Raw genomic sequence first — 17,181 nt, 5'->3', positions numbered from 1 at the left:
GGGTGACAGAGTGAGACTCCGTCTCAAAAAAGAAAAACAAAAACAAACAAAGGAAAAAGAAACAAGGGGCAGGGCTCTTAGCAACCAACATGGGGACAGTGGGATGAAGGGGCTGTGTGTCTCATTTCCAACACTCCCTCGATACCTAAGGGATTAGTAGCTACATTTGCTTGTTGGCCAAAGGCCTTTCTGTTCCAGGAGGAATCAGCCCAAACTAAGAGGGAATTGTCTGGGTAATTCCACTTCCCCTTTATAGTTAAGCCTCAGGGAAGCACCTGCTTTTAATGAGCTGTGGTTCAAAACCATCCATCCAGGCTCGCACATGGCACCCTCCGAATTTATTCAAAGACAAAGGAAAACAGAGTGAGACACTCTGGAGAGGCCCCGTCGACATCCATCTGCTGCAGCTGAGTTTCTCCCATTAAACCCTTCTCATAAATAGCACCGGATCCTGCAGTCTCTTGCCAAATGTTTTTTGAACTGTTTTTATTAATAACAAATTGGAATTAGTCGCTGTCTGCAATATGCCCTGCATGTTTCCACCTGTGAACCCTTTAGGCAGAGGGCGGCACTGCCCAACACCTAACACCTGGCCACAAGCTAAATGTGCTGCAAGACCCTGTTTTAAATCTTTCACCCCTTGGAGGCCCTCAGTGACCACAGTGAAGCTGACCCAGGTGGTAGCACAGTCAATGGGTGAGGGGATGAGTGTTACACCTGCCTGCCAGGTGCAAATCCCATCACTGCCACTTATTGGGAGTATGACCTTGAGCAAGTTAATTAGCCACTCCGATCCTTATTTTGCTCATGTAAAATGCAGATGTTAACAATGCCTATCCCGGCCAGCTGCAGTGGCTCATGCCTGTAATCCCAGCACTTTGGGAGGCCAAGGCAGGCGGATCACGAGGTCAGGAGATCAAGACCATCCTGGCTAACACGGTGAAACCACGTCTCTACTAAAAATACAAAAAATTAGCCGGACATGGGGGTAGGCGCCTGCAGTCCCAGCTACTTAGGAGGCAGAGGCAGGAGAATGGCGTGAACCCGGGAGGCGAAGATTGCAGTGAGCCGAGATCATGCCACTACACTCCAGCCTGGGCGATAGAGCAAGACTCTGTCACATACATTCACAAAAAAAGAAAGAGTGAATGAAAAAAAAAAAAAAGAATTCCTATGCCATAGGGCTATCGTAGGCAGCGCAGCCAGATTATGAACAGGGGTGCTCTATGGGTCCCAGTGCAGGTCCACTGAGTGCTGCAGTGTACTTGCTGTGTGATCCCAAGAAGATCCTTTTGCTGAACCTCACTTATGAAAATAATAGTATGTGTCCGGGCGCCTCTAATCTCAGCACTTTGGGAGGCCGAGGCGGATGAATCATTTGAGGTCAGGGGATTCGAGAACAGCCTGGCCAACATGGTGAAATTCTCTACTAAAAATTCAAAAAAATTAGCCAGATGTGGTGGTGCACACCTGTAATCCCAGCTAGTGGGAAGCTGAGACAGGAGAATCGCTTGAACTCAGGAGGCAGAGGTTGCAGTGAGCTGAGATGGCGCTGCTACTGCACTCCAGCCTGGACAACTGATCAAGACTGTGTCTCAAAAAAAAAAAAAAGAAAAAGAACATAATAGTATGATATTAATAAGATGTACACAAAATACTTACCTAAGCTCTCAGCCAGTGCCTTGCACACATGAGGCAATAGATATATGATAGCTTTCTAAATTGTTCGATTGCCCTTTCTGCATATGAATACATGGATGTGTACTCACTATAGCTAGTCTCATAGTTCCCCATCTATAAACGAATGCCTTCCCAAGGTCACTCCTGGCCTTATTCGCTATAACCTATCTTGACAAAGATGAGCAGAACTGGTCTGAATCGGAGACTAATTGTCCCCTTCCCTCTTAGTAACACAGCCCCAGGGAAGGCTGGAAAATGTGGTCTGACATTGGGCAACCATGATTCCTGCTATAATATAATGTTTTAAAGTTTCTATGTGTCTCCAGGCATGGGTGGCTCATGCCTGTATTCCCAGCATTTTGGGAAGCTGAAGTGGGAGGATCATTTGAACCCAGGAGGATAATACCAGCTTGGGCAACGTAGTCGGATGTCATGCATATTAAAAGAAAAAAAAATAGCTGGGTATAGTGGCAAGTGTCTGTGGTCCCAGCTACTAGGGAGGCTGAGGCAGGAGGATTGCTGGAGCCTGGGAGGTCAAAGCCACAGTGAACCATGATCACAAATCATTCTTAGTCCATTCTCCCCTTCTTCTTTGAGTAATATAAACTTTCTTTCCTTTTTTTTTTCTTTTTAATTTTTTTTTTATGATACAGGGTCTCACTCTGTTGCCCAGGCTGGAGTGCAGTGGTGTAATCATGGCTTATTGTGGCTTCAACCTCCCAGGCTCCAACAATCCTCCTGCTTCAGCCTCCCTAGTACCTGGGACCACAGGCATCCCCTAATAGTAGTAGCTGGGATGACAGCCACTCGCCACCATACCCAGCTAATTTTTTTTAAGTATGCATGACATCTCACTACATTGCTCAGGCTGGTATCATTCCTGGGCTCAAGTGATCCTCCCACCTCAGCCTTTCAATGTGCTGGAATTACAGGCATGAGCCACCCATGCCTGGGGAGTGAAAGAAGTTTTAAGATGTTAAATTATAGCAGGAACCATGGTTGCCCAATGTCAGACCACATTTTCCAGCCTTCCCTGGGGCTCTGTTACTAAATTATCATCAATGAAATGCAAGCAGAGATGCTACATCGCCACCTTAAAAAGAAACTATTGTCCTTCACAGACTCTCCCCTTCCAGAGACTGGACGATGGTCATCTAGACTTGGTCATTCTGATAAGTATGACATTTTAGGGGACTTTAGAGTCCAGGAGAGAAGGAACCAAAGATCTTACAACTTCCTGGAGCAGAGCTTTCCACACACCTCCACCACCTGCTAACTCCTGTCTGTTACTTGAGAGAACAATCAATTTCTCTTCTTTATGTCATGGTAATTCTGGGATTCTTTGTTACAACAGCTTGGTGCATGTTCTGACTAATACATGAGCAAGGACATTAAGCAGAGGCAATGATCCCTATAACCCAGTGTTTTTCTTCTTCCACCTCCTTTAGTTACTCTCAGATGAAATGTCCCTGCCTTATTCACTTCTCTTTTAATCAACCAGCCATCTTCACCTTTACTATGTGGCTTTATTACACCCATTACACTCAGTTGATTTCACTCAAACATAGTTTTCTATTCTTATACAAACATTTCTGATTCTTCCTCTTCCTTTTCTTTTCCTTCCTAGCTCTGCCTGCTAAGTTTGCAAATCAATTTCTCTGACTCACTTGCCGTTTCTTTCTTTTTCTTCCTTCTCCTACTTCACACTCACACTAATCTTCTTTTCTTTTTCTCTATCAATTTGTTCCTTTCTTTGTTGCTTTCTTTGTTGCTTTCTTTCTCTCTTTCTTTCTTTTTTTAAATCTTAGCCATTGGAGGACCAGGTAATTTTATTTTATTTCTTTTATAAGACAAAATCAGAGCCAGCTGAAGCCAATACGTGTAAAAACACACACACACAAAACAACAAAAACAAAAACAGAACATTGGCAGTACACCTGTAACAGAAAACAGAGAGCTATCTATACTGGATTCATCAATAGTTCATGCATTGACTCAGACCTCCAGATAAGACTTTTCAAATACGACATCAGAGGTCATAGGGAAATGAGAACACCAGGTTACAGAACAGACTAGACAGGTAAGAACTGGAATTAAAAATCTAGGGGTTTGTTTTTTGTTGTTGTTACTGGGGTATTTGTTTGTTTGAGACAGGGTCTTGCTCTGTCACCCAGGCTGGAGTGCAGTGGTGTGATCCCAGCTCACTGCAGCCTCTACCTTCCAGACTCAAGTGATCCTCCCACCTCAGTCTCCCTAATAGCTGGTACCACGGGTGCACACCATCATGCCCGGCTCTTTTCTTTTTTGTATTTTCAGTAGAGATGGGGTCTTGCCATGTTGTCCTAGGCTGGTCTCAAACTCCTGAGCTCAAGCCATCCACTCACCTCGGCGTCCCAAAGGGCTGGGATTAAGATGTGAGCCACCGCAGCCAGCCTAAATTCCATGTTTTTTGGCTTTCTCAGGCTCTGTTTCTATCAGCTTATGCTGTGTCTCCGTTAAGACAGTTCAAAGAAATTGCAGAGATTGCATCTTCTAATTCTATATTCTCCACAGTTGAGAATTGCTTCCCCTCAGGACAGAAGGGAAACAATAATTCGTTCATTATGGCTAGAGCAGGTCTCAAAGTTAAGGTGGCTGGAGCACACAGGGACCTCATTGCCATTCAGAATATCCTCCTGTCAGGCCGGGCGCGGTGGCTCATGCATGTAATCCCAGCACTTTGGGAGGCCAAGATGGGTGGATCACAAAGTCAGGAGATCGAGACCATCCTGGCTAATACAGTGAAACCCCATCTCTACTAAAAATACAAAAAATTAGCTGGGCATGGTGGCTGGAACCTGTAGTCCCAGCTACTCAGGAGGCTGAGGCAGGAGAATGGCGTGAACCCACGAGGCAGAGGTTGCAGTGAGTCAAGATCCTGCCACTGCACTTCACTCCAGCCTGGGTGACAGAGTGAGACTCACTCTCAAAAAAAAAAAAAAAAAAAAGAGAATATCCTCCTGCCTCTTTTTTGCCCTAGCCTTGACTGTTTCCCCAACCAGGATGTAAATTCCTTGAAAGCTTCTTAACTATCTACAGCCTTTAGCACAGTGTTGAGAACATCGTATGAACTCAATAAATATGTAGCGATTGATTTTCAATTCCTAAGGAGGATTTTCCTTGACTTGTTTTTATTACCTCTCCACCACCCTTGAGTTTGCCCTTTCCTCTCCTGCCAAGGCCCTTTTAACTCGCATTTCCTGCTGACCACGAGGTTTAGCAGGTTTTCTTCCTTTCTGACTTGTGTATCACTTTCCATCAATGCTGCATGACGCAGCACTTAATCATACAGGGTCAGGAATCACTGGCTGTTGTTTTAAATGTGGGCAGCCAGATCTTTCAAATGGACCATCAGCTGCTTCCTTTGGGGAACTATCTGTTGAGACATGCCCCTGAGTTGGAATGCTGACATTGTCACTAGAGTTCTTGGGTTTTCAGGTTCGAAATGTCAAAGAGTGCCCACTGGCGACTGTGGCATCTTGACTTCTTGTTATTTCAGAAAAGTTCCAGAAAGAAGACCAGCCCTGGCAAAACAAAAACCAGTTTGATCCAGAGATGTGTGAGTTGGGCATTGACCAATTTCCTTCGTTACTATACTAAAAACTCCGCCCAGGGAGGAGCTTAAGCAGCATTTTCTCCATATACAACGTATATAGAAGTATGACCAGCCACTGCACCTGCCCTGCCTTGGCTTCACCTCTACATACAATGACTCAACCAGCCAACCCAACAAAAGCCACGTTTTCATCTTTGTTTTTTGAGATGGAGTCTCGCACTGTCTCCCGGGCTGGAGTGCAATGGCGCGATCTTGGCTCCCTGCAACCTCTGCCTCCTGGGTTCAAGCAATTCTGCTTCAGCCTCCCGAGAGACTGGGATTACAGGCCCCCACCACCACGCCTAGCTAATTTTTTTGTGTTTTTAGTAGAGACAGGGTTTCACTATGTTGGCCAGGCTGGTGTCAAACTCCTGACCTTGTGATCTGCCTGTCTCAGCCTCCCAACGTGTTTTCATCTTTGTTAGGGGAGGCACTGTTGTGGGGACTATTCCCAGTATCCTCCTTACTTGTTGCAAGGAATAAAATCCTCTTGTTAAATCTTTCTTGGTTTTGGTCATTGTACCACAACCTGCAAAGCAATCAAACCCACCTACTGTGTAGGTAACAACATGAGTTACCACCTGCCCTTAGATGTGAGATTTTTCCACTGCAGTAACTCTTCTCTCTTTCTTGTTTGAAGGAGAAGGGAGATGCATGCTCTCTATGCAGGGTACACTCCAAACCCAGCCAACTACAAGGGTTCTTACCCATCATCTCTGCCCCACAGAGCTGAGCTGAGCACCTTTAATGCCCCAAAAGTCACATGGTCTACTGCATGGGTGTCCTATTTGTAGCCAGAATTTTCCCTCCTTATATTAACGTTGCATTGCATATTCCCAAAGAATGTCTCAAAGGCATGTTTTTATAACTACAGGGATGCTGTTGATGACATTTTGAAGGGTAGCAGAATGTGCCCCCTCAAAATATGCCACTTTGGTATAAGGATTATTTCGAGCAGAAGGCAACTGAGAAGAAGCAGATATAGGAGTTCCCCCTTATCTGCAGTGTTGCCGTCTGTTTTATCATTTACCCATGTTCAACTGCAGCCCAAAAGTATTACAAGGAACATTTAAGAAATAAACAATTCATACTTTTCTTTTTTTTTTTCTTTGAGACAGAGTCTCACTTTGTCGCCAGGTTGGAGTGCAGTGGCACGACCTCAGCTCACTGCAACCTCCGGCCCCCTGGTTCAAAGGATTCTCCTGCCTCAGCCTCCGGAGCAGCTGGGATTGCAGGCACACACAACCATGCCCAGCTAATTTTTATATTTTTAGTAGAGACGGGGGTTTCACCATGTTGGCCAGGATGGTCTCAATCTCCTGACCTTATGATCTGCATGCCTCGGCCTCCCAAAGTTGCACACCGTTCTGAGTAGCATGATGAAATCTCACGCTGATCCGCTGTGCCCTACCTGGGATGTGAATGCTTTGTCCAGCATAGTTATACTATCTATACTACTCACCTGTTAGCCACTTAGTAGCTGCATCAGTTATCACACCAGTTGTTGCAGTATCACAGTACTTATGTTCAAGTAACCCTTATCTTAATAATGGCCCCAAAGTCCATTGTGCTATATCCAATCTATAAATTAAATTTGATCACAAGTATGTATGCATAGGAATAAACATAGTATATATAGGGTTTGGTACTATTCATGGTTTCAGGCATCCAGTGGGAGTTTTAGAACAAGGGACAAGGGGAGACAACTGTGAAAGAAAAGCCCTTTGCCCTCTCCCTGGTTACCTAAGAGTAAGATCTAACTTTGTAAAGATATTCCCCTCCCGTGGATCACCTGAGGTCAGGAGTTCAAGACCAGCTTGACCTACATGGAGAAACCCTGTCCTTACTAACAATGCAAAAATTAGTCAGGCATGGTAGCACATGCCTGCAATCCCAGCTACTCAGGAAGCTGAGGCAGGAGAATCACCTGAACCCGGGAGGCAGAGGTTGCAGTGAGCTGAGATTGCACCATTGCACTCCAGGCTGGGCAACAAGAGAGAAACTGCATTTCGGAAAAAAAAAAAAAAAAAGGTATTCCCCTCCTTACACTACCAGGAAGGACAGAAATTAATTACTGGTGACAACTCTAGTCCTATCTCAGCCTAGAGGCAGCACCAGAGTGGATGTGACTTTGTACTTGTCTCCCATTGGCTTTTTTTCTTCCTGTTCCTGGGTGTGCGTAAGTTATTCCAGAAGTGCTTCTTCACTTTGGCAGTGGCAGTTCTTTTCTGTAGCAATGATTGAATCCAGTTAGTAGTTTTGTTCAACTTTTGTGGAACTAGCCTCATCACTTAATTTCTCTCCCACTCCTACTACCAAGATGGATAGCATCGGCACCAGCCTGTAGCACCCTTTCTCAGGCGTGTGAGGTCCAGCTGCCCAGCTTCTACATTCAAATCACTTCAACCTCTTCCTTTTGTTCCCAGCCACAGAGGGTGGCAATATTTCTTTATTTATTCACATTGCTATTCCCTGCAATATTCTTCTTGCCGTTAACTCCTCATATTCCATTATCTCTGTTTAAATGACTGGTGTGGTTCTTTCTTTTGCCTGGACCCTGACTGATACACCAGAAGAGGCCAGTTTGGTAGCTGGACATGAGATTGGGGTGAAGGGGTTTCCCGCACCAACGTTGGCATAAGCATGTGTCACAGTAAAGCTTATGTTCTTGCTGTTAGTAGACTCTGAAGCTAGCACCTGCTCTGGCCTCTATGTCATTCACGGCAATTTCTCACCTCTCCACAAACAGCTCTTCACACGGTGAAGCTGAAGCTAGGTGTTATACAGAACCCTGCCACAGGCCAGCTCAGTCACCTAGGCAGGTGCGTCATCTTACTGGAAGTCAGCAGATCCCTCGCCTAACTTATCCACATTGCAGGGATGGCCTAATGACCTAGATTGCTTGCCCTCCCAGCTTTCTCTCTCCATCCCAATATCTCTTTTATGCTTCCATTTCTCTAACTTAACAAAACCATGTGAAGCAGCCGGCACCTCCTTAATCTTCCAGCCTGATATACTTCCACTAGTGCCCTTTATGGGCAGAGCTTAATAAGGAGCCCATTCTGCCGGACACAGTGGCTCATTCCTGTAATCCCAGCACTCTGGGGGACCAAGGTGGGCAGATCACCTGAGGTCAGGAGTTTGAGACCAGCCCGGCTAACATGCTGAAACCCCATTTCTACTAAAAATACAAAAAATCAGCCGGGCATGGTGGCACGTGCTTGTAATTCCAGCCACTCAGGAGGCTGAGACAGGAGAATCACTTGAACCTGGGAGGCAGAGGTTGCAGTGAGCCGAGATTGTGCCATTGCACTCCACCTTGGGCAACAAGAGCAAAACTCCATCTCAATAAATAAATAAATAAATAAAAAATAAATAAATAAATAAATAAATAAATAAGGAGCCCATTCATGGAGCAGAAATGTGGTTTGCAAAGCCCTGTCCCAAGCATCACAAAGCAAAGTTTAGAAGGGAGGCTTTAGAGCTAAGAGACCGCAGCTTTGTAAGTGTCATACTTCGAGGTGGGAGGTGGGGATAGTTCCCAGACCAAGTGTCCATCTTACAGGGGGGCTTCCCGAAGTTCCTTGGGATAAGAATACCAAATGTGTGGGCGTATCCAACCTAGAGGGAACACCAATAATGAAAACCAGAGAGGCTGAACTTTGCCAACTCAAAGAGATGAGCAGAGAACTAGAAACAAGAAGTGCTGGACCCAAGAGTGCTTGGACTTGGACAGGAGCAAAATGCAAGCTGGCAAGACTATGGCTGTGAAGGCGACACGGAGGCAGGGGCTCCCTGCACCTCATGGACAGACATGTAAGTTGACTTAAGACAGGGGATCAAAACAGACATTCTCTGCTAAGGCCTCAGATCATATCAATTCTCGACCTCAGTTTTTCCTGTCTCAAATAAAGGCTTTAGCCTAAAATAGAAGTACTTTTCAGCACTAGCCTACAACTCTGTTTCTCTGTTCTGTAACACCTGGCTTGGAAGGAACTGACAGGTCTATATATTTCCCTAAAGTTTTCACTTTTCCCGCAAGCAGATATAAATATTAAATGAAACCTCTTTATGTATAGAGACAGACACCAGGAGGGATCTCTCCCAGCCATGCCTGGACATAATGTCAAAAATTGGAAAAAAAAAAAAAAATAGAAAATAGTGCTGGGCGCGGTGGCTCACACCTGTAATCCCAGCACTTTGGGGGGCCGAGGCGGGAAGATCACCTGAGGTCAGGAGTTTGAGACCAGCCTGGCCAACATGGTGAAACCCTGTCTCTACCAAAAATACAAAAATTAACCAGGCGTGTGGTGCGCACCTGTAATCCCAGCTACTCGGGAGACTGAGGCAGGAGAATAGCTTGAACCCGGGAGCCAGAAGTAGCATTGAGCTGAGATCACACCACTGCACTCCAGCCTGGGTGACAGAGCAAGACTTCATCTCAAAAAAAAAAAAAAAAAAGGAAAAGAAAGTAGATTTTTTTGACAGGAAAGTTGAAAGGCTCCCAGAGATTTCAGGACTTTTGAAATAAAACTATGTGAACTTTGGGGTAAGGAGGGAATCACAGGGTATGAAAACAGGGATTCACATTGCTTTATTTAATTCAAGACCTTGTGTCTGAAGAAAAAATTTAAAAATTAGCCAGACATGGTAGCTTGTACCTGTAGTCCCAGCTACTGGGGAAGCTGAGGTGGGGGATCACTTGAGCCCAGGAATCGGAGGCTGTGGTAAGCTAGGATTATGCCACAGTGCTCCAGCCTGGGCAAAAGGTTGAGACTCTGTCTCCAATAAATAATAATAATGGTGATAATGATTATTATATTATAGTTATATAGAATATGTATAATTAATTATATATACATTTTATATATTTATATATAAAATATGTATATATAATGTTTGTTTATACATTATAAACATATATAATTATATGTTATATATGTTGTAAAACATATATATTTATATATAAATATTTTAATAAATTATAAAATATATCTTTGTTATATATTATAAAATATATTTTTATAAAAATATAAAATATCTTTACATATAATATATAATTAATTTATATTTCATATGATAAATATATAAGTATCATCATATTAATTATATTACATAGTTATATAATTAATATACTAATATGTTAATAACAACATATTGATTATATATTATTATATTATTTATATTAGTATATGTATTATTAATTATTATATGATATATAATTATAAGTAATATAATTATAATATATAATGAGAAAATATAATTGTTATTGTTATTTTACTTAAAGGCCAATAAACTAGCATCTCTGTAATATTTCCAATATACAAGGCAGGTGAAGGCATCATAGAAGTTTAAGGCACAACTTCTGACCTTCAGAGCATTATTCATCTAGCCCATTCACTCATTTAACAAATGTTTGCTGCACACCTGCTGTCACCTGGGAGCTGTCTGAATTCTGCACAAAGGGCTCAGAGGTCAGCACGACTGGCAATGTGTCTATCCCCCGAAGCTTGGGACTAGAGGAACAACAGGGGAACAACAGTTAACTGCAAGTAAATACATAGGCTCATGAATTCATCACAAATGAAAAACCAATATATGTGTTTATAAGAAACAAACAGGAGTCTAAGGAAAATCCCGAGGGGAGGGAGAGAGTGGAGAGCTGCTTTCAAGAAATCAGACAGGGAAGGTCTTGCTGAGGAAGAGCTATTTAACTGGAGATCCGTCAGGCAGAGCAGGGGTCCCCAGTTCTTAGGCCACAGACCTGTAATGGTCCACTCCATGGCCTGTTAGGAACCAGGCCACACAGCAGCAGGCGAGACAGTGAAGCTTCATCTGCCGTACAGCCGCTCCCCATCACTCACATTCCCACCTGGGCTCCACCTCCTCTCAGATTAGCAGCAACATTAAATTCCTACAGGAGCATAAACCCCATTGTGAACTGTGCGTACGAGGGATCTAGGTTGTGTGCTCCTACGAGAATCTAATGCCTGATGATCTGTCACTGTCTCCCATCACCCCACATAGGACTGTCTAGTTGCAGGAAAACAAGCTCAGGGCTCCCACAGATTCTACGTGATGGTGAGTTGTAGAATTATTTCATTATGTATTATTATGCAATGTGTAATAGAAATAGTGTGATGGTGAATATTGAGTGTCAACTTGTTTGGATTGAAGGATGCAAAGTATTGTTCCTGGGTATGTCTGTGAGGGTATTGCCAAAGAAGACTAACATTTGCGTCAATGGGCTGGGAGAGGCAGACCCACCCTCAATCTGGGTGGCACCGGCTAATCAACTGCCAGTATAGCCAGCATATAAAAGCAGGCAGAATTATGTGGAAAGACTAGACTGGTTTAGTCTTCTGGCCTCCATCTTTCTCCCATGCTGGATGCTTCCTCCCCTTGAACACTGGACTCCAACTTCTTCAGCTTCAGGACTTGGACTGGCCTCCCTGCTCCTCAGATTACAGATAGTCTGTTGTGGACCTCCCCTTGTGACCATGTGAGTCAATACTCCTTAATAAACTCCCCTTTATATATACATTTGTCCTATTAGTTCTGTCCCTCTAGAGAACCTTGACTAATACAAATAGAAATAAAGTGTACAATCAACGTAATGTGCTTGAATCATGCCCAAACCATCCCCCACCCCCTCACCCTCCACCACCAGTCTTTGGAAAAATTATCTTCCAGGAAACTGGCCTGTGGTGCCAAAATGGTTGGAGACTGCTGAGGTAGAGGGTGGAGATCTGGAAGGATTTAGGGATCCAGGCAGAGAAAAAAATGCACATCCAAGAGTCCAGAGGGTAGAGAAAGTTGTTCTGCTGGAGGACCTAGTGGGGGCTGGTATGACCAGAGCATCAGGAGCCAGAGAAGAGAAGGAAGTAAGGCAAATGAAGCTGAAGAGATGGGCCAAGCTCAGATCACTCTGCTCTGCTTTATATGTTAAGCAGATTACTTGGCCTACTGGGGCAGAACAGATGGTAGAGGCAGGGAGATCAGGAGGGAGACTGTTCCATAAGCGATTAGAGGGGCTTAGGTTATCATGGAGATGGAGAGAAATGAACACATTCAAGATATATTTTGAAATAACTGAACTTGCCCATGGGCATGGGAGGGGAAGGGAGACATCAAAGTAAATTACTGAGGTTTCTTGGAGGACAATGTTGAGAAAGAAGCTGCATGTGCATAGATAAGGTGATTAGGAAGAGATTTATATAAGCGTTCAAGACAGCAAGGTAGATGCTGCAGGTGGATAATGCACAGTTTATTTGCAATTGCTTGTGACTGTAGCAAACTCTATCAATCCCTAAACACTGCTGTATCCAACAATCATCTCATGGGAAATATGAGACCTGGATAGGACTTGAATGAAGAGAAAGGCAAGAAGAAATTGAGAGAAGAGAGGAAGTTATTCTAGGCATGAACAGAATATAAACAAAGGGAATGTGAGTTGAAGAAGCAGATAATGGGAATGAGGACTGGAGATGATTTTCAACATGACCTCAACTTGGAGAAACAGCTGGATGCCTCCACTTAGTTCCGTTCAGGTAGCATCCCTGTGGTTGGCTCATGGTTGTTCCCCCAGCACTGTCTGTTTGGGAGGTTAAGAGTGTTCTGGACACGGCGTCTATACAGGGCCATCTGGGTAAGCAGAGAGGCATCCAGAGGTACAAAGAGGCATCATTCCAGCCTGACATCTGTGAATGAGGTGCAGGTCTTGATAGATCATCCTACTAAGGAAAAATGAAGACAGCTAATGTAGATTTTCTGTGTGGTCAGTAATTAGAGCATCCTTAAATAAATGGGATTGGCTGGGCTCCCCTGGGTTCTCCAAGACTCAGGATAGTTGCTCCTTCCTCAGACAGCGCCTGTGCCACCTCTTGCCTTGTGTCTTCTCCCCTGCATGTGATCATTAAGAGTACCAGCGTTGGGTGTCGGGCTTACTCTCCATCTTCTAAGGCAGGCTTGGCAGACCAATGCTGTTCATCCCGTTTTGTACAGTTCACGAGCTAAGATTTCTTCTTTTTGTAGAGACAGGGTCTGGCTCTGCTGCCTAGGCTGGAGTGCTATGGTGCAGTCATAGCTCATTGCAGCCTCAACCTCCTGGGCTCAAGTGATCCTCCCACCTCAGCCTCCCAAGTACCTGGGACTACAGACAGGCACCACCACATCCAGTGAATTGTGTTTATTTTTTGTGTTGGTCTCGAACTCTTGGCCTCAAGTGATTCTCCCACCTCAGTCTCCCAAAATGCTGGGATTACAGGCATGAGCCACTGCACCTAGCCAGATTGTTGGCAGTGGTTTTTTGTAATATTTAAATTGTTGAATACATAATCGAAGGAAAAACATTTCACAACACATGACAACAACAGTTGGCCCCTGAAGTACACTGGTTTGATTTGCAACGGGGCCTCTTATACATGGCTTTTTTTTTTCAGTAAAAGCTACACTGAGTGTAACTAACTCTTCTGCCTCTCCTTCCACCTTTTCTGCCTCTGCCACCCCTGAGACAACAAGACCAACCCCTGCCCTTCCTCATCCTCCTCAGCCTCCTCAACATGAAGATCACAAGGATGAAGACCTTTATGATAATCCACTTCCCCTTAATAAACAGTAAATGTATTTTTCTTCCATATGATCTTCTTATTAGCATTTTCTTTTCTCTAGCTTACTTTCTTGTAAGAATATAGCATGTAATATATGTAAGACACAAAATATGTGTTAATTGACTATGTTATCAATAAGGCTTCTAGTCAACAGTAATCTATTAGTAGTTAAGTTTTTGGGGGAATCAAAAGTTATACAGAATTTTTCTCTCTTTTTTTTTTTTTTTTTTTTTTTTTTGAGATGCAGTTTCACTCTTACTGCCCAGGCTGGAGTGCAGTGGTGCGACAACGTCGGCTCACTGCAACCTTCACCTCCTGGGTTCAAGTGATTCTCCTGCCTTAGCCTTCCCAGTAGCTGGGATTACAGGCACCCGCCACCACACCTGGCTAATTTTTGTATTTTTAGTAGAGACGGGGTTTCACCACGTTAGCCAGGCTGGTCTCGAACTCCTGACCTGAAGTAATCCACCTGCCTTGGCCTCCCAAAGTGCTGAGATTCCAGGCGTGAGCCACCGCTCAGATTTTTTACTGTATCAGGGGTCAGTGCCTCTAACCTCATGTTACTCAAGGGTCAAATTCAAATTTCAGAGTCAGTAAATAAAGTTTTGTTGGAACAAGTCACATTCACTCATATAAGAATTATCCATAGCGCTTTTCACATTACAATGGGATAGGAGAGTACTTGTAACAGAGACCATCGGGCCTACAAACCCGAAAATATTTACTGTCTGGCTCTTTACAGAAAAAATATGTGCCCACTCCTATTTTAAGGCAATAAATAGCCGTGATTGTGTAATAAGAAGTACAGGAAATGCACAAAAATACATCAATTGATATTTAAAATACTTTTCTTCGTACATGTGAAAGGCCTTGAAAACCATGCTAAGGAGTTTGGATTTGATTTTATATTCACTAAGAAACAATACAAAGTTTTGAGCTGTTTAGTGGTATCACAAAATGCTACTTAAAATGCTAACTTGGGTTTATGTACAATTAATTTAACATGGTATTAGCAGGAGAAAAATTTCTAAAGTCATCTATTGGATTCAGAAGGATGTGTTTCAGATAATAAATACTAAAAATAAATTTATGAAGTTAAAAATAAGTATCACTAGGAAGAGAGAAAATTTGACTTAGAAGGTGTACAAGGGAACCTTCTGGGTGCTGAAAGTATTCTATATCTTGACCTAAATGGTGATTGCACTTGTGTTACTCTCAAGATGACCCACAAATTGAAAGGGTGACCTTAATGACTTGCTCATGCAAAAGAATTGGGTGCAATTGACATTCTGGCACTTTGGAGACCTTACCACTTCCACCCGGGTTTCTTCAAATGTCTGTTTGAGAGAAAAATCCATGCCAATGCAGTCTGACTATTCTGAGACTGCCATGTTGTGAGGAAGACCAAGCTAGCCCCATGGAAAGCACAACAGGAGACAGAGATGTATGATAGCCTATGGTTTTTCCACTATCCCAACCCAAGCATCATATATGTAAGTAAAGAAGTGTTCAGATGCCTCTAGCCCAGCCACTACTTGATTGCAGCTCAGTGGAAGATCACAAGAGAGAACCACTTGGCTACATCCAATCAACCCACAGAACTTGAAATAAGTTGCTATTTAGCCACTAAGTTTTGGAGATTTTTGTTACTTACCAGCAGATAATCAGATAACTAGAACAGGTATATACAGATGTACATTAGTGACTTTCTAAATGTTTGTTTTACTTCAATTAAAAATAAGTAGATTTTTAATTACTTATTTAGTAGATTTTTAATCTACTTATTTAATATCTAGTAAATAAGTAGATAAATAGAAATCACACAAATTCAGAGACAGAGATCCACACAATCCCTATTATTCTTTAGTTTGTTATAACAAGGAACTACTGAATGATTAGCAATAGGTATAGATTTTCCTACCAGGAAGAAGATAAATGAACAGATGTGAATACTAGTGCATATAACACCTATGATAACATTTGATTTTCAATATTAGACCAGTGAAATGGGCATTATTACTTTTTTTTGACAAATGGGGCCACTGAGGCAAACCTAAGTTAAAAGATTTGCCCTAGGTCATATAGCAGGGAAGGGACAGAATTCAGATGTGAACCTAAGTTGGTGATTCAAAAGTCCTTGAGTTCTTGCTCTTTTCCTAGTATTGTCTGGCTACCTGGGACTTTCCTTGAGGATATAGCAAGTTTTTATAATTTCAAGTAGTTTTTGTTTCTGATCAATCCAAAGGACTGATCAAACCAGTATGAGCATAGAGACACAATCCAGTTTAGAGGGCAGCCGGATTCAGGAAATTAGAAAAAGGAAATGCTTCATTATTTTCTCCAATCACTATCTGTATTCATAATCATGAGGTGTCCTTTCTACAATCACTGTCAACATGGAAGGCCAATTTTATTGCTTTTTAGTTATCTTCAGGCCTTAAAAGTCCTGTTGAGTCATATTTAAAACCTCATTCTTAGCCAAGAGTGATGGTGCAGGCCTGTCATCCCAGTTACTTGGGAGGTTGAGGCGAGAGGATTGCTTGAGCTCAGGTTCAAGACTGCAGTGAGCCATGATGGCGCCACTGCACTGCAGTCTGGATGACAGAGGCCGTGTCTGAAAAAGCAACAACACCTTCATTCTTGCATCCAGTGCAAAGCTTTTCACCATTCACCTGTAGCCTGATCTGCTATTTCCCTCTTCCTGTCTGTCTTCCCCTCCATCTTTGGACACTTCTATGGTTTGGTTGGGATTGGAGTGGAGTAGGTGGAGATGTGTGGAGAAAAGGAGGAGCTTTTTTACCTGCCTTACTTAGCTGTGAATGAGCACAGTTGGGATGATGGTCCAGCCTCCATCTGAGCCACTTTTCCAACTTCTCCTTCCTTTTTATGTGCTGTGACTTAGCTCCTGCCAGCCCATGGCCTCCTTCTGCAGTTTCTCTTATCATACTGAAGCCTTGGCTTGACTCAGACTCCAGCTCTGAACTGAACCTGGGCATTCCCCCAACACTTGCATGCCATAATTTCAGTGCTGTGCTCCTCCAAAGGAGGGGTACGCCACATCCACTCCATTTTCCTGGTGTGCAAGAGTCCAGGATCATCACAGATAAATAAAGGCCCACAGGAGGCCAATCAGGGTGCAGAGAGACACACATTTAGTCCAAGTATACTCCGCTTAGATGGTCTACTAAAATACCAGTTATTAGATCAAGAGAGGAAGGAAGGAAGGAAGGAAGGAAGGAAGGAAGGAAGGAAGGAAGG

This window comes from Piliocolobus tephrosceles, chromosome 8, assembly GCF_002776525.5.
Source record: "Piliocolobus tephrosceles isolate RC106 chromosome 8, ASM277652v3, whole genome shotgun sequence".
Classification (NCBI taxonomy): Eukaryota; Metazoa; Chordata; class Mammalia; order Primates; family Cercopithecidae; genus Piliocolobus; species Piliocolobus tephrosceles.
This window is presented reverse-complemented; position numbering follows the sequence as displayed.